The 26,675-nt window shown below is 47.9% G+C and overlaps 1 non-coding gene and 2 pseudogenes across 1 annotated transcript; 1 reads left to right on the top strand and 2 right to left on the bottom strand.

Moving 5' to 3' along the window:
- LOC146871896 (28S ribosomal RNA) overlaps positions 1-785 on the bottom strand; it is a 3,296-nt pseudogene extending 2,511 nt beyond the window's left edge.
- Positions 1-26,675, top strand: part of LOC146871894 (bile acid receptor-like) — a 373,335-nt pseudogene that overhangs the window by 127,791 nt on the left and 218,869 nt on the right.
- Positions 1,149-1,302, bottom strand: LOC146871895 (5.8S ribosomal RNA). Its single transcript, XR_014959820.1, has one exon. It is a non-coding gene; the product is annotated as a 5.8S ribosomal RNA (ribosomal RNA).

The following is a 26,675-nucleotide window of genomic DNA, read 5'->3' as shown; positions in this document are numbered from 1 at the left end:
TCGACAGTCATGCCGGGAGCAGGGGGCCCCGTCCCCCCTTCAACCGCCCCGGCGCGCCCCGAGTGGCGGCCGGGAACGGGTGCCCAGGGGAGGGTGCAGAGGCGGTCGAATCTCCCTCGGCCCCACGGACACGGCGAAGCTGCTGCCAGGGGGGGCTGTAACACCCTCCGCCAGAAGCGAAGGGCCACCTGCCACCCTGAAGCCTTCCCAGCCGACCCGGAGCCAGTCGCGGCGCACCACCGCGGAGGAAATGCGCCCTGCGGGGGCCGGGTAGGGCCCGGACGCCGGTCCCGCGGAGGGGATCCGGAACTCCCGGGCCACCGACCTTCCCGCCGTGTTGAATCCTCCGGGCGGACTGCACGGACCCCACCCGTTTACCTCTCGACGGTTTCACGCCCTCTTGAACTCTCTCTTCAAAGTTCTTTTCAACTTTCCCTTACGGTACTTGTTGGCTATCGGTCTCGCGCCCGTATTTAGCCTTAGATGGAGTTTACCACCCATTTTGCGCTGCATTCCCAAGCAACCCCACTCCGAGAAGACCCGATCCCGGCGCGCCGGGGGCCGCTACCGGCCTAACACCGTCCGCGGGGTGAGCCTCGATCAGAAGGACTTGGGCCCCCTGAGCGACGCCGGGGAGTCGGTCTTCTGTACGCCACATTTCCCGTGCCCGCCGCCGGGCTCTTCCCTCTTCACTCGCCGTTACTGGGGGAATCCTGGTTAGTTGCTTTTCTTCCGCTTAGTAATATGCTTAAATTCAGCGGGTCGCCACGTCTGATCTGAGGTCGTAGTTGGAAAGAAAACGCCGGAGCGTTCGGGAGGGAGCCGGGGAAGGCCGGGCACCCCCTGCCGGAGCAGGGGATTGGCCTGGCGCCCTCTTTCCCCGGATCGCGTCTGAAGGGGTTTCGCCCTCGCCGGAAAGCCGGCCGCGGAGGAGGGCGCCCGAGGCGCGTGCACGCGGGCAGCCGGTGGGACACCATGGACAGCCACGCGCGGCACGCGGCCAGGCACCCGGGACGGGCCCGGGGCGGACCGGTCGCCGGGCCCCCTTCTCGGGGGGCCAGGCGCGCCGGCGACGAAGGGGGAGCGGAGCTCACCCTGCGGCGGCCCCAGCCGCGTCCCGGGGAGCCCCGGGGCGATTGACGATCGAGCGACCCTCAGACAGGCGTAGCCCCGGGAGGAACCCGGGGCCGCAAGGTGCGTTCGAAGTGTTGATGATCAATGTGTCCTGCAATTCACACTAATTCTCGCAGCTTGCTGCATTCTTCATCGACGCGCGAGCCGAGTGATCCACCGCCAAGAGTCACAGGCAACTTTTCGAGAACGTTCGCCCACCTGCGGGCGCAGGAGAGGCGGGAGGAAGGCGACGCCATCCGTCCGTCGCCCGCGCGGCGAGACGGCACGGGCACCCCGTTCAAGGCTTCCCCTCTGGGAGTCAGACAGCACCGTCGTGGGGGGGGGCAAACATTGCCAGGCGCTCGGCCCAGGAGCCTGCCCCCACCCACCCGGGGGCGAGGGAGGGGGCTCCCGGAGCAACTGGAGCAGGCAGCCCCGCAGCCGCCGGTCCCTCCCGGGGTAACCGTGGTGCACGGGCCCTAGTACGGACCTGCTGGGCAGCAGCGTCCGAGGGCCTGGCGCCACCCGACCCCTTCCGCTCGGGGTCAGACCACTGGGGGGCACGAGCTGCCGGGGCCGCTCGGCCTTCGCTCTGCTGGGTAGGGTGAAGGGCCTCCCGCCAGGCGGCAGGCCCTCGAGTCGGACGGTCCATGCGGGGAGGAAGCTAATCGCTTGAAACAGCAGCCGAGGCTGGCCAAGCAGTCCATCCCTAAACGGACCGAGAGTGCCCAATCGATCAGAGTACGGCCGGGGCATCTTCTCTGCAGGCCGCCCTGCGCGGGGGGGATGGTGGCTTCAGATCCCTGCCTGCTCCCGGGGCGAGCGGGCTCAAAGGGAGGGCCCATCGACAGGGGCCGGGAGGAAGGCACGCACCCAGGCCCCCGGGGACCCCGGCGGGCGAGCCCAGGCGTGGGAGGCCCAGCGGAGCTCCCGGGGCACGGACGTCCGGGGGACCCATGGAGCCCGTCCCGGGCGCTTTGCCTCGCCGCGGGCTGGAGGAGGGAGCACCGGACGCTCCGGGGAAGTGTCGTCCGGGCTTGGCCCATCTGGGCCCCGCCTGAGAACCGCCATCCCCAGGAGGGGTGTCCCGGCATACCCTGCCCCTACTAATCCGGAGGAAGGCTACCCACCTTTCTTGTAACCCTCGCGCTCCGAGGGACGGAGTGCGTGCGACCAGATGGCCGAGAGAAAGGTGCGACCAGATGGCCGGGACCGAAAGGACTCCCAGCTGCCCACACCGAGCCATAGCGGTAGGGCTCCCGCCTGCCCTTGCAGGGCTCCGGGGCTCTGCACCAGGGTCTCTTGTCCCGGGCAGATGGACACTTAGCAGGCCGCAGGACGTGGCATCCCAGGCCCTGACCAAAAATCAGGAGCCCCGGGGCCGGTCCCTGCTTCTCAACGCAGCCAGGCCGGGGAGATCGGGGAGCCTGCCCAAGCACGAGGGACCCCAGTCCCGGGCACATGGTCCCTCAGGTTGTGCGCTCGTTTTCCACAATTGTTTTCAAAATTCCGCGAAGAGGCATTCCGCAAATTCCGCCCAGCCCTAACGATCATACCCATTATCAACGCCTACAGCCCAAACACCGATGATCCCTCCTTTTTCACAAATATATGGAGCAAGCTGCGATCGCTCCCACCCTCTGCAATAATATGGGGAGGTGATTTCAATACGTGCCTGGATCTACTGGTGTATAGCTCCACTGGGAATGACAGGTATGGGAAGAACTCTGCCAAAGTGCTCAGGGAAGGGATGGAAGACTATGCCATGCTGGATATATGGAGGACACAACACCCACACCGCCGGGAAGGCACGTGCATATCATCTACTCACAATACATGTCCAGGATAGACTTCTGGATAACTACTGCAGATGTAAGCGCCTGGACTACTGACATCACGCACTTGCCCAAAACCCTCTCTGACCACGCACCAGTTAGACTGGAACTCACCATTCCCTCGCATACACCACGACAATTCACATGGCGCCTTTAGCCAAGTACATTGAGAGACCAGGTATTTAATTTTGACTTGAAACTTGCTATCATCGATTACTTTGAACAAAATGTGGGGTCGGTAGACAGTGCCAAAACACTATGGGAGGCATTCAAGGTTACTATTCGCGGCTTCTGCATCGGTAAACATGTGGGTATCCTCAACGATATCCGTAGACAGCTATCCATGGTCGAGGCGGACATCAAAAGATTAGAGCCCACATATGCCACTTCTCTTGATCCCGCACTCCTGGCGGACATCAGGGGGAAAATAGACACATACCATGAATTTGCAGCTAGTGAACTTAAACACATTTCACAGAAGTACACGGCGCGGGCCTATGGAGAGGGTGGCAGACCGGGGCGGGTCCTTTCTAGCAAGATCCGCCCTTCGCCCACAGCCTCATACATAACTAAGATACTGCACTCTCAGGAGACGGCCTGTTATGATACCCCCTCAATCTCACAATGTTTTTTAGACTACTACACTAGCCTGTACAGGGCAGGGACCATACCTGATCTCACTGAATTGAATCAGTACTTTGACGACATAGCATTGGCATGGCTGTCTGATGCACACTGTGAGTACTTTAGTCATCATATAGCTGAGGATGAGCTCCGTGAAGCCATCAACTCTCTCCCCAACAACAAGGCACCGGGCATAGATGGACTACCTGCCGACTTTTATAAGGAAACAAAGACCTGCTGATACCACATCTAGCGTCCATGTATGAAGAGGCATACGAGGATGGCAAACTGCCCCCGTCAATACACGAGGCATTATTGATCACCCTCCTTAAACCTGATAAGGACCCAGCCCACTGTGAATCATATCGCCCACTATTACTAATCACCATGGACGCTAAGATCTGCCAAAGTTATAGCCCTCAGAAGCTGGCCCTGCCAGACCAGGCGGGATTCATCCCGACCCGCTCCACCACGCAAAACTTACGAATCATATTCGCAATGTTCCACCAAATAAATCCGGAATTGCCGGCAGCCGCTGCCTTATTGGACGCTGCAAAGGCGTTTGATTCTGTTGAATGGCCATATATGTTTTACGACCTGAGGCGAATGGGTTTCCCGGAACATTATCTGAAAAGGATAGCATTATTATACACGGCACCCTGCGCTAGACTGCCGATTAATGGCATTATATCTGATCCCTTTCCCATTTACAGAGGGACGAGACAGGGATGCCCTCTGTCGCCCCTACTCTTCACGCTGGCACTTGAACCGCTAGCCTGCAAGATATGCTAGAGACATGCTGCTACGGCTCTGCAGTTCCAGCTACGCCCAGTTAGCATCTCACTCTATGCGGACGACATGGTCTTGTACACAAGGTACCCAAATGCGCTTATTCGGGAATATATCAGGGTCGCATACTTCTCGGGCCTTTGTATTAATTGGGACAAATCAGTGGTCATCCTGCTTACCCCTGTGACGACCAAGCCGTCCCTTGACTACCCATTACAATGGCGGACCGACCCGGTAAAATACCTGGGTGTCTGGATACACCGTGATCCAGAAACGGTGATACAGGAAAATTACAGTAGGGCAATAACCAAACTGGAAGATCAAGTGACTAGATGGATCCGACTACCCCTATCGTTAGCGGATAGGATTGCACTGCAGAAAATGGTAGTGCTGCCCCGGTTTCTATACCTATTTATGAATATACCGATTTGGTTGCCACAGGTTTTATTCACTAGACTACGCACAGAGCAACTTCGCTTGACCTGGGCCGGGAAACACGCGCGGGTTGGGTGGAGGGATCCGACGAGGCCCTACATCCAAGGCGGCTTCAGTGCCCCGATCTGCAATTATACTATTATCGAGCTCAGGCGCAACACGCACACTATTGGTTACAGCCACACGGCCATGTGCCACATATTGCGGTGGAGCACGAAAGTATGCACCCCAGCCCCCTTCTTTCACTTCTATCTTCGCCCAGACAGTATGCCTCTAATCTGGATATACACCCAGCGGTTTGCACCTCGAGGGCCTGGTACTCACTGGCGAAACGTGCACACAAACTTACGTTATATGTGCCGGCACTTCCCATTCAACACCACCCACAACTCACGGTGACAAAGGAACCGAAAATAGTGCGGGAACTACACGAGATGGGTCTCTGACCCATGGGAGATGCCTTCCCGAACAAGGAGTACATATTGCAAGGCGCTGCGGCCTTAAGCACATGTCGCGCCCCCTTAAAAGTTTGCGCATATCTGTATCCCTCCTTCCCGGCTGAACCGCTGTTGCTTATCACGCTACAGACACGCCTGACATCCACCACGCGACACCGCCTAGTTACTAAATTATACAACATGTCACAACATGAACAGTTCCACACACCGGATAGATCCCTTGTCAAGTGGGAGACCACACTGGGTACAACTATTGCCAAAGAAGACTGGGACTTTGGGTGTATGCAACTACAGCTGCTCACCTCTAACTGCAATCTGAAAATTATCCACTTTAAGTTTATACACCAGGTATGTTACTTACCCACGCAACTGTACAAATACGGACTAAGAGCCGATGATTGTTGCCATCGTTCTTTCTACGCAGACAGAGGACTGATTACACAAGATGGTGAGATTATAGTTACGCTGTGTTTGGGAGAAAAATGTCTCACCTAGTCCCATTGCTGGCTGTTAGAAGGACCTACATATATAAATAGGTACCAGGGGCTGAACCAATGTTTCCAGATCATTTGACTCTTGATGCTCTTAATGTGAAATTTCCTTATTTTTTATTTGTTTTTCTTTTTTAATTAGTCAATGATTAAACCTGTAAAGCCAGTGACACAAAAAGCGGTAACTTGATGCATGTAAGTGATTGAATCGACTGTATATATTGCTATTGCTATTGCAATGATGTTGTATGCACACTGTGTAAAACTGTACTATTTGACTGACCACGTAAAATAAAAAAATAAAAGAAAGTCTATCAACTTTGTCAAAAACTGCAGTAAAATCGATAAAACAGCAAAAAAGTGGGAGTTGTTTATGCTGCATGGCTTGGTGGCTGAGGGCGGCTAGTGAGATGATATTGTCATTGCTGGGTGCTCTTCCACGAAAGCCAGTTTGGAAAAAGGGGAGCAGCTCATTTTCTGAATCCCAACTTTCCAGGTTTTTCAGTAAAATTCGGGTATATGCTTTTGCCTCCAAATCTAGCAGAACTATTAGACAGTAGTTACGTGGCTTTAAGGGATCGCCTTTTTTCAATATCGGGACTAGGGTCGAACGTCTCCAACCTTCTGGAATTTGACCCAAGCTATAGGGCTGAAAAGCAGTGTTAAAAGAGTTGCCCAATCTTCTGGTTCACATTTAAAGAAATCAGCTGGGAGATCATTTCAAAATTCAGAAGGTGGTCTGCCAAGAGGGTAGACATAAATATATAATCGATTGTTGGGATGTCTTTAAATGTGGGACAAGACGTGTTCGTGGGGCATGTCAAGACCTGGTCTGCAGATTTTAAGTTGAATAAGGTAAATAGTTCATTGAATTGTTCCCGTTCCTTACTCATTTGTTCAGTTTTGGGATATTTGCCAAGGGGCAAAAGGTTTGCCATAACTACTTCATAGGAGTCGAGAATTTATTTAGGCTTGTAAAAAGAGAGACCATAGCACAAGCTTTCGGGTTTTCTTGAAGGTTAAAGTAACAATTGATTAGAAGCAGAAGGAAGACCCTCTCACCAAGTCTTAACTCTTTTATAAATATGACTTGCAGCCCTCCGTGGTTTTGGGTACATGGGGACTTTTGAAATTTGGCTGATTGCCTTATAGAAATTGAAAGGCTACCTGATGGCCTACTAAATATGCTTGTACGTGTGGTTGGCTGAAAAAGTTCATGGAAGCCATATAGCACTGTGGGATTTAATGCCCACGTTTCCTGCTGGCATATGATGTCACTGTTTAGAAGAAATTCTCATCCAGGTTTCGATGATAGGGTAAGAAGCGAGACCTGCCACATTCCATGAGGTGATTGTGAGCTCCTTTTTCTTTACCTGTTTTCCAATCTGGAGGTTTAGAGGATGCGGAAGGCGATTTTGCATTGTGCTAGGAAGCGGGATGTCGATTGCAGCTCTGAGAACTGGGCAGCTGGTTCTAACCCTAGAGGTTCTGGACTGTTGATTGGCATCTGACATTGCTTTGATTATTTCCGCAGTTTACTACCAAGGAATTAGATGCTTTTGTGGAGCTTAGTAGCCAGCCGTGGGTTGCACCCCATGTGCCCTTCAGAACGCTTCCTCGCTGAACAGGTACATTCTCCAGAAGTAGTACATGCAGGTATTTTGGCAGCAGTATCTCTTGAAGCTCAATGCCCCATTCCTCAAAGGTGTGGGCTTCTCTTGGGATGGCGTCTGTTTACTATGTCTAAAGGGCCGTTTGAGATAAAGTGAGGGATGAATGCTAGGCCCACGTCGACATTGTCTACACTCATATAAGCTGCTCCGATTGTAGTGATTTCCCCTAGCTCCCGTGATTACGGAGTAAAGGGTGCATTGCTAGCCCTTCTTAGCAAGCCAATTGATTGAGCATTCCTGGAGTGGCTAGACATGTGAGATTGACTACAATTATCCCTAAGGGGGTTGCACTAGGAAGGTCTTCTGAAATTCCCTCCAGTGTCCTTTCCCCCTGTGAGGAGATGGCGCTGAAGGGGTTTATTGTTTGCTGGCTCATACTCGGGGGTTGCACCCTTTGGGTTGATGCTTGTGAGTTTACTTGTGTCAAAATTCAAATTGTAGTGGGCCTGGGCACTGGGATCCCCAGGAGTAGGATGTTCTGCAGTTTGTTGTGCGGTCCCTTTTGTGATTGAAAGAGGAGTGTATTCCAAAATCGCTGGCATACTCTGATCCATAGTAGTGTTTCCCTGCAATCCCTTATTATCTGCGGAAGCCCCCACGCTGGTTGTTAATGTTGGTTCATTGTCTGGTGTGGGCCGTGATGCTCTCCTTCCATACGAGGAGTTGGCCATCGATGAGCATGTGTTTGCCGGTTCTTGGTTTTCTGTGGCTGAAAGCAATTGTATTCCCTTTATTTCCCCTGACTCATGCGTCTGTTGCATTGTTAACCAGGATGGTCCCCCAAACAGTGTAGAACAGTTCTGTTTTCCGTGAGCCTACTACTTAGCTTAGAGCCGTGGTTAAAAAAAAGAAAAAAAATGCCAGTGTTTCCTTGTTGTTCGGATGAGCTTTCCATGGTGTGTAACCCTGTTATCGGCGGGTTCCTTTTTGTAGGCGCTGTTTTTTTGAGAGTTTTTTCAATTTCTTTTAGGCTCTTCGTGATAGAGTAGTAAGAGTCACTGAATCAAGTAATTCTGGGCCATGCAAGGTTGCACTTTTGTATGATAAAGAATGCACAGTAGGCGTCAGATTATTAGTAGAGAAACCTAGATCCAAGATTGTTTGTGGGCTGGCTGTCCGGATGGTTGCTGAAGGCGATGCTGATTCCACTGTCGGCATAGAGTTAAAGATTATGGTTGCTTGTTTGGCTGGTTGTGTATTCCCTAATAAAGGGTGCATTGGATTTTTTACGTTGTCTAGCAACGAGGTTAGTTTGTCAATTAGTTGGGTGCAGGAGCAGAATTGGCCCACTTCTATCTGGACACATTTATGTTCTAAAGTTCTTAGCCTGGTCCCTAGGTCTGTTAGACTTGTGGCAATGAACTGGATTAGATCGATTTGTAGCTCAATTTTTTGTGATTGTCATAGAAGAGCTTTGGCTATTGTGTCTTGTTTGAAAGTTAAGGAAGCTAAAGTTGATATTGCTGGGCTTGTGGGACAGGCTGGCGCATAATCCATTTTGTGGGATTGATGACAGAAATTGGGATTAGGACTGGGTGCCCTCTTGGATCCTGGAGTTTGAGCCAGCGATGCCTCCATTTGGCCTTCTATTTGTGCTTCTAATAAAGCTAGAAAATGGGCTGATAAGGCTCCACACTCGTAGTCTGATGTACTGTGCCCCCTGAGCTCCTTAGGTAAGGTTGTGGCACCACAGTTGTTGATGGCCTGGCTTGGGTTCTTAATTCCATGGGTGGAGAGCTGATTGAGGACTTGAACTAGTCTGAATTTGAGCAATTACCGTATGGCTATTTACCTGAGGAAGCACACCCTTCAGCTCAGGATCTTGGTGTAGCGTTGGGTGGGAATTGGTTCAGCTGAGTTTGCTCCCCATGGTTCTTGAGACCTCCGAGTCCACTAAGACCATCCTGTTTAAGGATAAGGAGCGCCTTATATGTTCCTTAGGACTTTTTAAAAGACGGGGAGGAGGGATCTTGTGGGATTTAAAAAAAATAGCATTGGATCCGGCCGCGAGATTAAGGATAAGGGGTCTCATTGCGGAGTCTTTCCACATGCGTTTTGACCACCTGGCGCTTCCCCTGATTCATCACGGGTAATGTTTGATTGAGTGGGTCCAATAGGCTCAAGCCGCTTGCTCCTGCGCCCCCTGTTATCCACACCTTCGAGCTCTGGGCTCAAACCGGTCGTGACCACCTGAACGCTTTCTTGGGGTGAGGTGGGGCTGTTATATAGGTGGTCAGATTGCCTTTTTACAACCAGGTTTCTTTTTTTCACCATACTGTTCTATGATAGCCCAGCGCATAATAGCCTGCTATCATGATCTCTAGGGCTGTAGAGCTCTCTTCAGTTCTTTTCTTCCCTTTACCACACACAGATAGGTAGGGCCTTTGTGAGGCCTTCGCAGGCAATCCAGCAGTCCCCAGATGGTGAAAACAAGGCCAAAAGTAGCGGGTTATCAGCGGGGGCTGGAGAGCCCGAGGGAGACCACTCTCCCCCACTGCCGCCACCAGTTGCGAGGATGGATGTCTCCTGGGCCGCAGAGTGCTTAGCACCTGGTGCAGCTGATGCTCAGTACTCGGAGCTTGATAGACCCACCTTGATGGGGTGAAGCCCCTGGCTCCCAACCCTGCACCAGGAAACCCGAGATGAGGTGCTGTAGGAGGAGGGGGCCCATGCGGGGAGATCTCCCAAGGAGTTTTAAGGGGCCTATAAAAGACTGCAACAAGGAAACAAGGGGAGAGGGAGCCCGAGTGGGAGCTCACGGGTCCGCCACAAGCCGCACCCAGGCCTAGTTCGGCCGCTTCCGCGGGGGCCCACTTCTCACTTAGCAGCCGGCAGCTATGCTGTTGCACTCAGGGCACCTTCCAATTTGCCTCCCTAGCTCCTGCTTGCCGGCACTGGTGTTGGTGCCGGTACTGGTGACGGTGTCGATGCTGGCGCCCGTACTGATCCTTCTGAACGGTTGGGGGGCTGGACGGGCTAGAGGAGTTGGTCTTTCCTGCCCCCGGAAGCGGAAGTGCGAGATCGCGGAAGTCAGGATAGTCAGCGCTACTCTCACAGAATTCCTCCTCCTGAGTGAAAAGGGGGGACGAAGCGCCTCAGGCTTCAAACACATTACTTGGTGTCTCAGCTTCATTGGGTGACCGACACCTGGCATTAACATGGAAGTAGCTATGGTAAGGCCACCCTTAAGGATGTAATTGTGGCTGAGTTTCTCCTAGGAACATGGCTATCAACAACTAAACATGGAGTAGATATCCTCACAAATGATTATAGAAATATAAAAATTGTTAAAGTCTTGCAAAATTCTTAGGAGGAAAGGATCAGAGAGAATTCCTGGTGGTAGATTGTTCCATGCCCTAGTATAATTACTGAAAATACCCCTCCACCAAGTCTGGGCCTGTGGATTTTGGTCACATCTAAGAGGTTCAAAGAAGATGAACATGATCCAGCGGTAATTTCACAGTAATTTCTTAATGGAAAACCTCATTTACCTCTACTTTACCGCTGTAAAGGTGTTGGACCCTTGCCACTGTATATTACCTTCAGGAGAATTTACATAAACATGAAAAATCAAGAATGCAATTACTATTTAAGCCAACAAAGAGAGTTGTGAGTATTTTTAAAGGATTTTATTTTCTAGTTAAAAGTAAAAGTTCTCTGACCCTTTATTCACTAGTCAATTATCAATCAGGTTACAGAATTAAAAATAGGAAAAATAGAATTAATACAGAACATATTACAGACTGAATACAAGGCATTCCATAAAGGAAGGCAATGAGGCATCAAATGTCAGTCAGAATTCTTTAAAGAGTTCAGGAAAATATAATTCAAGAGTGAGTTTTGCAAGGCTAATCAATAATTAATTGACAAAAAATCTCCTATAAAGAGAAATAAACGCATAAGACAAATAAATCTTTTCAAAACTAGTTAGTTAGTCAAAGCATAAACTTAGAGTTTTAGCATTTAAATCTAAACCTTTTCTATCAGCTGCACTCTCTGCCCTGGTCTGTTCATCTGCCTCTCTCCCTCTCCATTGTCTGACAGAGAGGCTGCTCCTGAAAAGGTCGCTCCTTCACAGACCACAGAGGAATGTTATCTGCCTTGCCAAAAATATGACATGCAAGGACTCTCTAAAAAAATATATGAGCAAAGGCCCCCACCTCCCTCTGTCTCTCCTCAGACGCAAGCTCCTCCCAGGCTGCACCCACGACGTTCACGTACCTAACCCATATGATGTCTGGCCTCATCTGCTCCCTCTCCTCTCTCCTCCTATCTCTTCTAGTCCCAAAAAGCTCACACGCCCCCTAAAGCAAACACGCCTCCAATAGGTCATTATTTATACTCTAATTCTTGGCTGACTACACTAATAATATTGCAGTTTCAGTAGAAACTCGCACTGTGATTGGTTAGCATAGATGACATGAGGGTCTCACCATCCTGTTCTCATTGCAAATCCAACCCATACCAGTTTTAACAAAGGAAGCGTTAATGCTTAATACAGTCTTATTGTTTCACCATCAATAATTATACAAATATGCAACATTAAGGCAGAAAAATGTATCAGTCCATTTCCTCCTTCCTTTCACATCGCACGCACGCAGGATACTTTCCACAAACACTGGTACATTGGCACGATAACAAGAATTTACAGTTCACTGTGGCCTTAACCCATGTGTCTTCACTTGAGGCACTTGGCAGTTCTGCGCATGCGTCTCTCATTCAGTACAATTCTCAGCCATGCTGGATTCCCAGGCAGCCATTTTATGGTAGGCCACAAACAAAACAAACACAAAAAAGTATTAATTTATTAAATAAAATCCATTCTGTTTACTTCCCCCATACTAGTACCCTGTATTAGTTATTACCTAGCAAAAGCTATTAATTTAAAGCAGTTTCTATTATTTGTGCACAACATGCAAAAATGTGCAATGTACAACATAGCATAAACATGCACCAGTGCAAATTTTCAAAGCGGAAACAGTTAATACATCAACATGCTCTAATGTTTTAGATAGCTTTTCATGCAAAATGCTTTTGCCCCACGTGTAGTGTTGGTGCATTAATTAATACACATTATAAAAAGATGTGTTATGAACTGAATATGCATTGTATAAATATGCAACAAAGCCAGAGTCTCTTGAGACGGGAACAGGGAGTGTAGATTATAAGGGAAAGGAGCTGGGAGGAGAGAACACATTCCATTTTATCTTCAAAGCTAAAAAGGAAACTGCAATCACGAGTTTCTCTACACTGCAAAAATACATGTTAATTCAGCACAAGCATTTCAGACTGAAAGCATTTTGACCAGGCCTCATTTTATGTCTTTCACTTTGCATGCACCAAAAGTGCCCCTTTTAAAAAGCATTTGACTTGGCTTCATTTCATATTTCATGTGCCATTTCATTGCACCAAAATCTGCGTGCCTATTTAAATGCAGTCTGTCTGAAACACAAAACAGAGCAATGCTTAATCTTGAGAAATCTAGCTCTATCAAATGTAACAATGTAGATGGTGCACAGCTTTTAAACATTGTGGATATGCAACAGAGATGTTGTCATGTTTACAAACGTCCATTATAAGCCTTGTTGTGGTGGTTTGAATTAGCTGCAATCTGTGCATTAGGTCAGCAGGAAGGCCAACACACAGAGCGTTAGCCTGCTGATGATCAGCAGTTATACTTATAGCTGTCTAGATTTCTGAGGAATGAAAGACAGAGTTTAAAAAATACTTTTATGATGATGAAACAGGTTGTCATAGCTATTTTAATGTGTAGTGCAAAGGAAATTTTAGGATCAAATATGACTCCCAGTTTGGGGGCGTTTGTCGATGGGGTAGAGCAAGTGCCTAACTATTGAGGTCAGCAATAAGGGAACTAACAAGAGGGGCTCCTGAACACCAAAAACCTTAGTCCTATAGGTGTTCAGTTAGAGGAAGTTGGTGTTCATTCAACTAGCCAGTTTGACTAAGCTACATTTGAAACACTACTGCAGGGAATTGAGGTTCTCATCCATGGGTATGATGAACTGGGTGTCATCTGCATGGGCATAGAACTGAAAGACGAAGGAGGCTATCAGGTCTGCTACTGGAGGTAAATACACATTTAAAACTGTGGGATCCTACATCCGAGGTCTCTAAAATTAGAGAGAAAAGACATTAGTTGAACAGCCTGTGTTCTGGCGTTTAAGAAAGATTCAAACCACAGGAGAACTTTACCTTGGATACCAGTCTGTCACTGTTTGTCCAGGAAGGTACTGTGTGAGAGTGTGTCAGACACTGCTGACAAAGCAAGAAGAATGAGGCCCGCAGAGCCCCTTGAGTCTAATATCATCTGTATATCATTGGCAGCTGTAAGCACAGTCCCAGTGGTCAGAGTGGATCTAAAGTTCAATTGAAACATTTTAAGAATATTGTTCACATCTATATGTTGGGAAGCGGGGAATTAATCCAGCCTTTTAAGATCTTGGTGACAAAAGGCTTGCGCTGTCTGGGTTTCAGTGATTTCTGGAAGCTCTTTCCAACTCATTACAAAACATTATGAATCTTCTATGTATAGGTCACTTCATGGAGTTCCCTAAGGCTGTACCTTGAGCCCAAAGCTTTTAAATATATATGTCCGCCCTTTGGCGAATATAGTGGAAAAGCATGGTTTGTCTCTTTACTCTTATGTGGATGATACACAAACTGTTGTATCAGTCTGCGCAAGTACAATAGCACCTCATTCTATTTTGCTGGTGACTTACTGAAGTGGCAAACTGGTTGAGGTATTATTGCTTGAAACTGAATGGAAGCAAGACGGAAGAGCTACTGTTGGGTAATCATCCCCAGTTTTGGGGTTTTCACTGTTGGCTAGATGATTTAGGTTCTTGTCCTACTAGGCAGGCAATCAAGGATCTGGATTTTAGGTTGGATTTCTGGTTGGATGACAAACTAACTATGGATCAGCAAATCAACAAGGTAGCTGCATGCCTATGCAACTCGTATGTGATGTTTAGAAGATGCTTAAGACCTGGCTCTTCTAGCTTCTTATTTTACTCTGATTTCTATTCCCGCTAGCACTGAGAAACACCGGTGGGCTCTATAAATTCAAATAGAATAGAAACGAAAAGAGGTAAATGGGGTGGCATTTTGCAAGAATGCTAAGATCCAAGGATGCTTTCTTTAAAGTAGGGATTATAAGAGTTGTTTTACATAAGAATGGGACAAGACCATTGTCTAATGTATTTTTGAAACAGTAGTCATCACAGGGGTAACCATCTGGGTTGTTGATTTAAAAATCTGTGCTGGACAAGAGTCCAGTGGGGAGATAGATTTGGTGGTCTTTATTTTAGCCAAGGTGATGTGCTCTGTTTGATAAATTAAGTTAGATGAAGAAAATAGAGGTTTGGTATCTAGCTTCGAAGGGGTGTCTATTGGCGAGACCGGGATGAAAGAAGACAGAAGGGTAGAAGTCTTATTATGAAAACATTCAGCTGGATCCAAACATAGTTCTTCAGTGGTAGGGGTTTTTAACAACTAGTAGTCTCTACTAGCCAAATATTTGTAATCCGAGAAAAGTTCTTTAGTCAAATTATTGTCTGATAAAAGTCTATTTAGAGACAGGTGCAATAAGAGAAAATTGAGCTAGAGAAACGTGTATTAGAACTGTATGCATACTACTTTGAGGCTGGTGACCCATCCCTCCTTCAAAACGCACTTCATACACAATCTATATTGCTTAATGAATGAAGCAAGGACAACGGGGCTTGCCACACAGAGTCACATATACCAATGGGGAGACAAGGCAAGTAAAACATTGGACTGCTTGTGCTCCCAGAGCTCCCAGAGGAAGCCCATCTCCCATATCATGGATGCGTAGGACACTAAAGTCTATGGAGACTTGTCTGTGGCCCACACCTTTGCAAAGTACTATCCTCACCTAAATGCCCATCTTTCGCCGCTGAGATGAGCTGAACTGGTTTGCTGTCCGAGGGATTTCCCAGCTCCTCATGGAGGAGACAGCACGGCTTGAGGCTGAACTTACATTGGAAGAGCTGGATGAAATCTTGTTCCAACTTCAGTCGGGGAAGTCCTTTGACCAAAATGGGTTTCCAGCAGAATTTTGCAAGGCCTCATGATCGCACATGGGGCTGCCCTTACTGGCTGAGTTACATGAGGCGCTGCAGAGGGGATCACTCCCTCAGGATATGAGAATGGCAGACATTGCGGTGATCCGCAAGCTGGGTCAGCACGCATCCCTCTGTCATTCTCACCAACACATATCCATCCTTAACATTGAGATCAAGATCAGGGTGAAGTCCCTGGCAAACCATTAGCTCAAGGTGGTAGGCTCGCTGGTCCAGCCAGATAAATCCATCTTCACCTCCGAAGTTTCTTACCTGCACAAAAGAAAGTTACTGAATCCTTTGAAATTAGTGATTGATGTCACTTTCCACATCATAATGTCATGGTCAATCAAGCATGAAACCTTGTATATTCACAGAAACTCAAGCTTCATGTGGAAATTCTGTGTTCATGTGCAGTGTGGGTCACTCTCTGGAATAGGAGCTTTTCAGTCCATACCTATAAGTCTTTCACTGCCTGCGTAGCAGTGTTGTATTGAGGTTGTTCACTTTCTCTGTCCTGAGGAAGACCCCGATCCAATGGAACTACTTGTCTTCCGTGATTCTTTGGGGTCGAAACGTTGACTTTTCTTTCACCTGGACCTATACATTTAACTTAAGCCCAGATGCAGATGATTAAATGCATATTCATAGCGTACTGCTACTTGAGATTTGATTCGTTAGCTATTCAAACATTGTTAGACAGGCCTTCATTATTGTAAATATTGTAATTATCAGCACTTATACCCTTCCATTCCCATCCCATCCCATCACAAGCACTTCCTTGAGCACTTATTTCACTTTACGTTCACTGGAGCAACCGTTGACATTGTGAATTTTAAATGAATTTCTAATATGAAACTCAGGATAAATACTCCAAATTTTGTTATGGTTTATTGATGTGGGTGTTACACCAAGATTTCTCATAAATATAGGTCAGTTTGACTAACTGTTTTCTATACTAGGACATGCAACAAGGCATAAAATCTGCAGAGCACACAGTGTGATAGCTCTGTTGGAGAAACTGCTGGGCAACCAGGCATTGCTGACGGTGGATTTCCACAACACCTTTGACTCAATAGACTGGGATTACTTGTTCTTCCTCTTAAGAGAGATAAACTTCAGTCCCTGATTTATTAGCTATGAACAATTGCTGTACACAAACTTAAAAGCTAGGGTTCGAGAAGGAGATGAGGTCTCTGTGCCTTCCCAGGTGGAAGGGGGAGCACCCAAGGATGCCTGCTATTGCCACTTTTTTTCTTCTTACCATTATACTGCTCTCAGAATAGATAAGGGTGGAAGCCCAGGTGTGAGGCTTCGAGTGGGCCCCAGGCATGGTTGATAGCATATCTCACTATGCATATTCTTAGATGAGCAACAGTAGTCGGACCCTCAAGCTTTGCAGATCCTGCAGATCTTAGGAGAGTTAATTACAAGTAAAAGCAGTCAACTCGTCATTTTACCAGATCGGGCCATGTCCTCCACATATGCCATGGGCGAATGGCCTGCATGTTCAAGGAGGGGTTCTGAAAAGTGGGGGATACTTGACGGAGGACCGGCAAAGGGCCTGTGACTCTATTTTACAGACACAGATTGACAGGCTAATGGAGGATTTACAATTCTAGGCATAAGTCCCCCATCTATCTCTCTCTTAGGGAGAATGGCAATCTTTGAAGTGGTGACTCGACCACGGTTGTTCTACCAACTCCAAAACGTCCTGTACTTTCTGCCTGGATATTTCCTCAACACACTCATGATGGGATTCCTTTGGAATCAGGGGCCCTCTAGAACAGCACTAGCCAAATGTTGTAAATCTATCCATAGCTAACCCGGATATTGCATCAAACTACAAGGCCTTCCATTTAGTAGTCCTGAATATGCATCCTACTACATAGCCTCACATTTAGTAGTACTGAATGAGTGGTGGTTTGAAGAGTTCGAGGACCCAGTGTATGCTTCGGAGGGATGTGCAATGTGAGGGATACAGCTACTACACCTTCAATACAGAGGCACTCTCCCATTGGGGCTCCCCCTGGCTACTGAGGTGATATTTAGGGCCTAGAACGGCACACAGGGGGACTGGGTTTGTCCCGGAACTTGACATATGAGGCCTCCAGTGGGCCAGAACTTGGCTACCACAGGTGACAAGACTTCAGGGATTTGGAAAGTGAGATCTCATTGGGATCTCAAAGCGGGGGGACCTGCTACATTGCCTTACAATACATGGTAATAGAGAGTTGTCTCTCAGACAAACAGAAGCTATGTGGATAATTAGATTTAGTGCAGTGGACAATGGTCTAAATAATGATGATGAAGTACAGTATTTTTGGTGGGAATTAAATGTTTGTGTGAATAGATGTAATGTGCCGTTGGCACTCACAAAGTTCAAAGCTGCATTATAAGAATTGTTGAGTATGGTGTAACAACCATAACTTATCATAGTGTTCTTGGAATTGAATAAATGATCTTGCTAAGGTTAATATCAGTGGACGCTTTGGGTGGGACTGGCATCACACCGGACTAACCAATGAGCTCTAACGGAGCACCTATCAGAATATGCCATTTTAAAAATATTATATGTGGGACTTTGCCAAAATGTATTTATAGTGTTTATAGTGTAATGAGAATATATTTTATAATGGGGCCACATTATGCCTCAATATGGTTTCGAATGTACTCCACCAGAATAGGAGTTGAATTGACATCAAAATAGCTCTATGAATGTGAGCACCTACCTAGACATATGGGGGTTGCATCATTACACATATAAAAGCGAATGGGGAGCGGGAGAATTAAGTTGGTGACTAGTCAGAATGTGAAGCGGAGTGGAGCCCTTATTTGCGGGTTAGATGGTTTGTGGGAGTTAAGGGTCACAGACTAGTCATGATATTTTTGTTAGATGAATTAAGTAGATATTTAAAGATGGCACCTATAAGGGATGCCGTGATTTGGATACTACTGTATGAGATGGGATATATCAAGTGCCAGTGAACAATTATGAGCTGGTATGTTATTGACACTGGTGTGAATTTCGCAGATATGGCAGCTGATTTAAGAAAGCATTTGACACCGGTAGCGAATATTAACAATTTGGTCACTTAGTGATGGCGGCCAGTCATTGTGTCAGTGGAGGTATACATTGATGTCAATGAGTCAAAGATGGACTAGTCCACTTTTGAGCTCTAATTCTGCCTATATATAAAGGCTTGTAAAGATGGCGCCTGCGCAGCACACCTTGATCCAGGGTGCACTCGCTACAGATTGTCTTTGTTTTCTTCTTCACATAGTACTGTTGCAATAAGGTGAGTGTTGGAATGGTGGGGGTTTGTTTGAATGAAGAATTGCTTGTATACGCTGGTGACTGAGATAAGACACCTTATTGTGTTTTTAGATATGGTACTTAAAAAAGACAGGGTGGTTCTTTAGTCTCATTCTCTAGTCTAAACAGCATCCAACACCAGCTGCAGGCAATCATCTTTGTGTGTCGCATCTCTGACGGCGTCCAGTGAGATAGGCAGTGACATAGAACTTTCAACCACATACAGACATTCTTCTCCTCTGTCTTTTGGGCAGCTAACTCTCCTTGGGAATTCCATCCTGTGGGTTCCTAGACAGATAGTCCCCTGAATTCTGAGAGCTTGGTTTATATTCCATCCTGAACAAATACTCCTTCATCTGGAGAACCCATTTTTCTATGCGGGTCTTCTATGATAACCCTTGTAAAAGGAGATCAATGGTTTGTAGTCCGTATGTACCACAAATGGATGTCAATACACATACAAGTGAAAGGGACAACACCCTCAATGGATGGCTATGGCTTCAGATTCTATTTGTGAGTAGCGCTGCTCTGTGTGGGTGTGCACTCAATGGGCATAGGTTACAATGGTCTACTCCTTGCAGTCCTGTCACTGCAAGAGCCCCACTCCCAATGTGGCAATCCTGGCCTCCACCGTTAGTTCTGTGGCAGAACAAAAGTATGCTAGGGTGGTGTCCTCACACAGTGCCTCATTGTGCATTGGAACACTTCTTCCTGGGACTCATCCCAGACCCACGGAGTAGATGACTTAGGGCCTGCATCTAAATCTTGGCGGACAGGTTACTCTGTCACAACGGTGACAGATATCCTGTCCGCCAAATATAAATTCAATAGGATATAATGGGATTTATATTTTGGCAGACAGGATATCCTTTAAAGTTGTGACAGAGTAACCCGTCCGCCAAGATCTAAATCAGCCCCTTAATGAGTTCTCTTAGAGGCAGGGTGAAGGATGTCAAGTCTCTTATTTATAAATCATCCACAATAGTTACTCACTCCTATGAAACATCTGACTTCAGAGACAAAGGATGGAGGGGAAGCTACCTTAACGTCCTGCTCTTTGGTTGGATTATGACCACCCCTTCTGCCTAGAACTGATTTCTAAAGAAGATGATTCAAGTCTGCATGAACCACATTTTGCTTTGTGCAGAGTAGGACTACATTCACAAAGTCTCTGTGGTGTCTTTCATATCTGGACATGGTGTTCTTCCATGGACCAGGCATAGCCTAGGGTGTTGTCACTCACATTGATGATGCCAGGGAACCTGGACAGCACATTTGGAAACATTCTGGCAACATTGGATATTCCAACTTCAGTCTTTTATATCGTCGGAAGTCCGTGTGCATGAAAAAGATTGTAAATAGGATTTTAGGGTCCAGCAGTATTTTGTAGTAGCCTGAGCGTAGATCTATCTTGGAGAACCTCCCCATTTCACTCAATTCACTGACTATGTCATCTACAGTGGGGCCAGTAGCGTAACAACAGCCTTGGCAGCCCCTGCAATGCGCCCCAAACTCCAGAAGGCCCTTTCTGGCACTGTGCACAGGCGGACCTGTGAGCACCTGACTGGGTCCCCCTGCACTTTGCAAGGGAGCCCCCTCAAATTTTGTTACGCCACTGAGTGGGTTTGTTGTGCCTTTCCTAATAGCTGCATTCAGGAGCCACATGTTGACACATAGCCTCATCTCTCCAGCCTGCTTTGATTTGTAGGTAACAACCATGTGGGATACCTATGGTGTAGAGTCATTCAATGTCTGCCTTTTATAATTTCTTCATTTAAGTTTTGCCTTTTAGATTTAGATTGAAGGCTACTCGGCTGTTCCTCAAGTTGAAGGGTTAGACAGATTGGTCGATGTGTGATGTAATAGCTTTGTCTTTTAAACACCCTATGACTTTTAACAGGTCTTAGAAGTTCTCTAGGATGTTGTCTGTCTCAGTGGTGTTTACCCTGAGCACAAACTGCTCCAGATCAGTCTATATGCTGTCTGACAGCTCAGCAGCATGCCATTGCTTTCCTGATTAACATATTCTTTACCACTGGTTGTGAAGTCCTGTGAGATGTCCGTTATGAACATACTTGCTTATGGTAGGGGTTGTGTCAATTCATAAGCTTACATTCTGGCCTTGCCAGTTTCAGGATTTGTTGGCTGTGCAGATTCTCATACGTCTCTATGGCCATGATGTTGATAGGGGCATCATTGTCTATGATGACTGTCATGACCTGGCATTTCGGCGAAGTTCAGGTCTCTGAGGGGGCCCAAACTACTGTACACATGGTATGACCATGCCATCCATTGTATCATCATCCATATCTCTGTCTTACCCTTTTACTGAGGAATTGGTGATCACACTGACGGCTGGCTAGGTGTTGTGGGCCAAATGGCAATCTTTGGAAAAATTATTCATTTTTTTGCAGCATGCTCAATTCTTCCCGTGCACTGAGCAGTCTGCCTGACAGTGAGCAGAGACGCCACAATATTTGCAGGGTTGTTGTGCAGACTGTCATGGCTTTCCTTTTTCATTGGGTTTGGCCTACGTAATTTGATTCAATGGCTCAATTTTGAGGGGTTTGTGCAGGACTGCCTCCATGTGAGAGGTTCGGACATGCAACAGTTGTTTGGAGCGCATTAGGGCCAGTATGTCCTGTAGCAGTTTTCCAGGCTTTTAGAGCATGTGCTCTCTTAACTTTGATGACAGACACTCTTGGATAATTTGTGCACATATTTTTTCGGTTTCATTTGTGAAGGTACATGTGTTTGTCGGTTCTTTAAATCTGGTCTGGAAGGCATCAACAGATTCCTCCGGTTCTTGCAGTGCTGGACTAGATATAAATCCTTCGTAGGCCCAGTTCGCCATGGGTTCAAAGTGAGTGTTGAGCACTACAACCATAGCTGCATAGGTATGTGGCTGCCCAGTTTTCTGGAAGTGTGCGAGACAGTTTGTAGATGTCAGCTCCAGATAGTTGCAATAGTAGGAGTCTTTTCTGTTCCTCTTCCACTGCCATGACAGTAAAGTAGAAGTTCAGTCTTTCAGCCCATAGTTTCCATTTGGAAACTTGCGCAAGGGGTGGGCCAGTATTGACAAAAAGTTTGATTGCCAGAATGTTGGCCATGTTTGCAATCCTCAGAGGTCTCAACGAGCCAGTGCAACAGGCACTGTAGGTGCAATCACTCTTGGTATCTGTGGTCGTTGGTGCTGCTTTGGCAGGTTCAAACAGGTGAGGAGTGATGAGGAGCTGGACTGGTTTTCCCTTTTCACTTTCCTTTTCCACCCTCTGGGTTAAAACCCTCCTTAACAGCAGCAGCTTGTTATGGGGTCAGAGGTCGATGTGCAATGGCAGCCCTGGTGGCATGACCCTTCCACCGCAGTCACTTTCAGCCTTGCTGTAGGCTACATTCAAGCCGTAAGTGGAAGACCCTCTGGAAGCTGCAGCTTGTGCAGTGTTGTGTGTCTGCAGTGCATTTCACGGCCCAGGCTGGTGGGTGGGCTGGAAATAAATGCCACTGAAGGGCTCTGAGGTAAGTGCTTCACGCTGGGAGATGCAGAGCCCTGTTCACAGCATGCAGTGGCAGCTGTCCTCTGTGCGCAGTTGTGAAGTAGTGCAGTGTACAGTGGATGCAGTGTGGGACTCACCACAAGACAAGCCCCATCCTTGTTGCAATTTGTAAGATGGGTGGCTACGGGGCCTACAAGTGGCACATGAAGTAATGTTGAGGCACACACCAGTTTTAGAATGATGCTAGCTGCACGCTAGAAAACGGTGGCCCTCTTTAATAACTTCATAATGTCACGTCCGGGTCCTACCAATTATAGCACAATCCCCAGGTGTAAATCTCATGGACCCTGGGCCTGTGGAATGCCCTGTTCATTCAAAGGGATGATACAAGTATCAGTTCTGAGATTGTATTTTTGTGAAAACATTAGAAGAATATGGCACACAATTGTTTATTTTTTTATTTTTACTTTCCTTCCTGTTTCTTGTCTTAAAAGCAGTATTGCTCTTTGTTGCCATTCAAGCCCTTTATTTCACCAATCAATAGTTTTGCCTATAAATCTAATAACAACACTAAAATGTGCCCAAATATTTGAGGACATCATCATTTACTCTTTCTTACTCCAACTGGAAATATATGGAGAGAAATGACTCAAGAATATTTACCCAGGTCAGGCTGAAATGTTGAGTGCAGGAACAACTCTGTGAAGGAAGGGAAATCAGACAGCTGTTTCACTGCAAATTATTATAATTATGGCCAGAAGTAGTGAGATCCCCTCACCCATCTGCGTAATATTTACTGATTTACATTAAGTAAGATATGGCGTGATGGCAGACCTTGCTTGGAAATATCCAGAAAATGTCATACACTAAATATATATAGTGCATACAAGTCTAAAGCATAATAAACGCATATAATAAACCTTGATGGCAATATAAAACTGAAATCCAAATGAAAAATAGTTCGAAATGCAGGTAGTGCTGGAAAATTCGAAATATCAGCATGGACAAGTTTCACATCATAAGCACAGAAGTAGAACCACTCCTTCCCATTCTGTTACCAGGGACACTTCCTACAAGAAACGTTTCCTAGTTTTAGTTGTTTGCTACATAGATAATTCTTCAAATAGTACAATGTAACCTATTCATTAGTTGGGTAAGGTGTGTATTAACCTCACTATCTATCAATGCTGATATGAGTGTAATGGTTTTAACGTATGTTTATTGCAAGATGAAAGGGACTTTGTTCTACTTTTCAGGAGACTGTAGGAAAGTGGTCTAAGCCAGAGTGGAATTTTGAGCGAAAAATCTAACAAACTGTGTAAGTACTCTGCACACCAATATGCTACTTAATTCAATGGTATACCGATGCCTGTCATCTCATCTTCGTTTCATAGGTGTCACCCTCTTTTTATTTACATTCACCCCCTTGGCAAACAAAATGCCTCCATTGGGTCATCCACTTTTCAAACATATATGAACCCAAAATAAATGGTTCACTCTCTGCTCACTTTAATGGGATAACCCTCATAGACATCGATCTCATTGGCCAACGCAGTAGCACACATGTACACGGGTAAACTTATGCCCGTGTACGAGCCTTACAGCCCCTCCACCCCCAAATATGTCAGCACCGTACACCCCCTGTCCGCACTGTACCCCAGCCCCGCAACTGTACACACCGTACCCCCATGTACACGCCTTACCCCCCCTGTCCGCACTGTACCCCAGCCCCGCACCTGTATGCGCCGTACCCCCCCATGTACGCGCCTTCCCCATGTATGCGCCTTACCCCCGCATGTACGCGCCGTACTTCCGCATGTACGCACCGTACCCCAGGGCCGCACGTGTACGCACCGTACCCCCACCGCATGTACGCGCCCTCCCCCATGTACACGCCTTAACCCCCATGTACGCGCCGTACCTCCACATGTACGCGCCGTACCCCAGGCCCGCATGTGTACGTACCGTATCCCCACCGCATGTACGCGCCTTACCCCTCCATGTACGCGCCGTACATCCGCATGTACGTGCCGTACCCCCACCGCATGTACGCGCCGCACTCCAACACCGTACCCCAGCACCCTCACCCAGCATCGCGTATGTACGGATCGTACCTACGCGAAAAAGACTCTTACAGAACCAGGACACTGTAAAACAGCACAAGGAGGGTCAATTCGACTCGCACAACACCACAAAACACGTCTACATGACAAAATACATCTCAATGAATGACCTGGCACATCCAAACAGGCAAATAGGCCCCAAATCACAACCACCTCTTATAACACACCCACCAAAATTCAAACACAGCCACACCCACAAATGGACCAATAAAAAGGGCCCACACACACAACCCATGAGCCTTTGCAACAGACCCACTGCTGCCAGACCCCACAGAGAAACAACTCCACATTACTCATACCTTCACTACACCTTCACTCACACACCTTCACACAACCTCCTCCACAAACATCCCCCTCTTCACATCCACACATACACCGTCACATTCACACCCACACACCCACAACCATCCACACCCACACCCACACCCCACACCATGCCCACAGACAAGAATCCAAAGTTCACAACGGCGGAGCTGGACCTCCTTGTCAACGAAGTCATCAGAGTCGAGCCACAGCTGTTTGGAACATTGGTCAGACAGACCAGCATAGCTGAAAAATATGCCATGTGGCAGAGGATTGTCGATAAGGTGAATGCTGTTGCGCCCATCCGAAGGACCAGGCATGAATGCCAAGCCAGGTGGTACGATCTGCACAGGGCGGTCAAGAGGAAAATGAACGAAGAATATGCCCAGAGTAACATCACTGGAGGTGGGCCGCCCTGCAGACCCGTACACTACCATCCCTGGGAGGAGAAGGTGATGGCCCTGCTACCGCCGGTGGGAGTACACGGAGTCGAAGGAGTCGCAGAGCCTGGTGAGTACACAAACAACTTACGTAACATGGGGGCAATGGGGTCCACACCACATATACACCAAATGCACGCTACTTCCCCCAAGCACTCACCGCACACAACCACACTCAAAAACCACGCTCATGCCACTAACGTCTCCATGCACCCTTCACAAATCAAGGCAAGGCCAAGTCCAAGGCTACAACAACCACAAACACAAGACTGGATGTCCGGGAGGCTGGGAGGGTGGGCCCCACACAACACATTGTGAAAATAAGACGCAGACACCAATGCCCTCAGCCCATATGGCATAGGTACATACCCATGCACAATGCACAGGGACTGGCAAAGTACTGACAAGGTAGCTGGCACTTGGCCCTGATGTATGCAGCACAAGTCCCTCCTGGGACCACTGTACACTCAAACACCAACTCCACAAGCACAGGTATCTAGCACAGGAACTCATACTCACTGTCATGCCAGCATGCACCACGAGGGGACAGACACATCACCTGGGAGACGCAATGACAACTCACACTACACACAACAGCAGGCCCGGTCACAACCCCCCCACCTAACACAAGCACACACCCCCGGGGCAGGCAACGGATTTACACACTCCCACAATGGACATGTGACACAACAAGACCAATCCATAGCCAAATAAGCATCATAGCCAACAATCTACAGGTCAAACACTCAGGAGAACATCCCAATCTGTCCCCCGCAACATACCCATCCCCAAGTGGACATTGAGAGGAATGCTAGGCACATCCAACTACCTGGAGGAACTGTGTCAACTTGAATATGTATGAAACATAGATGTCGCATGAAACACCATTAACATGGTCTCTCTCTCACACAAAGGGCAACGTCGACGATATCCCCCCAACACTGGGGGGGGAGAATCACAGTCCCAGGCTCCGCGTGAAGATGATCCCACCGGCAGCGACAACTCTCACCACTCCGTGGATGACCCCGACCAACCTGGCCCCTCTAGTGCCCAAGCCCCTGCAGCACCTGCGTCAGGTACATCTGTGCCAACCACCCCCTCCATTCCTGCCACATCCCAGGACACACCCAGGAGCCCTGCTCGCACTGAACAACAGAGCCAGTCTGACCAGGAGGGACAAGGTTCTCCGGGCACCCAGGAGGAGGCAGGCAACCCTGCAAATGCCATCCCTCAGGGGTCCCGTTGACCCGATGTGCCCACAAGGGCAGGCCAGGCTCAAGTGGGCAGGGGTGGTGGGAGTGGAGGCAGGCGGAGGCGCGAACCTGACCAGCCAGCTCAGGACACCGGTATGTCACACATACGCAACATCCTGGACTCATACCGGCGTGACACCAGAGGCATCAACCAGGTCGTGTCGAGACTCTCAGAGATGCAGGGGACCCTCGATGAGATAAAGAACCTGCAGGTCGAGCATCATGC

The sequence above is a fragment of the Triturus cristatus genome, chromosome 1_1, assembly GCF_964204655.1.
Source record: "Triturus cristatus chromosome 1_1, aTriCri1.1, whole genome shotgun sequence".
In the NCBI taxonomy this organism is placed as follows: domain Eukaryota; kingdom Metazoa; phylum Chordata; class Amphibia; order Caudata; family Salamandridae; genus Triturus; species Triturus cristatus.
Note: the sequence above shows the minus strand (reverse complement) of the source record. Positions and strands in the feature narration are given on the sequence as shown.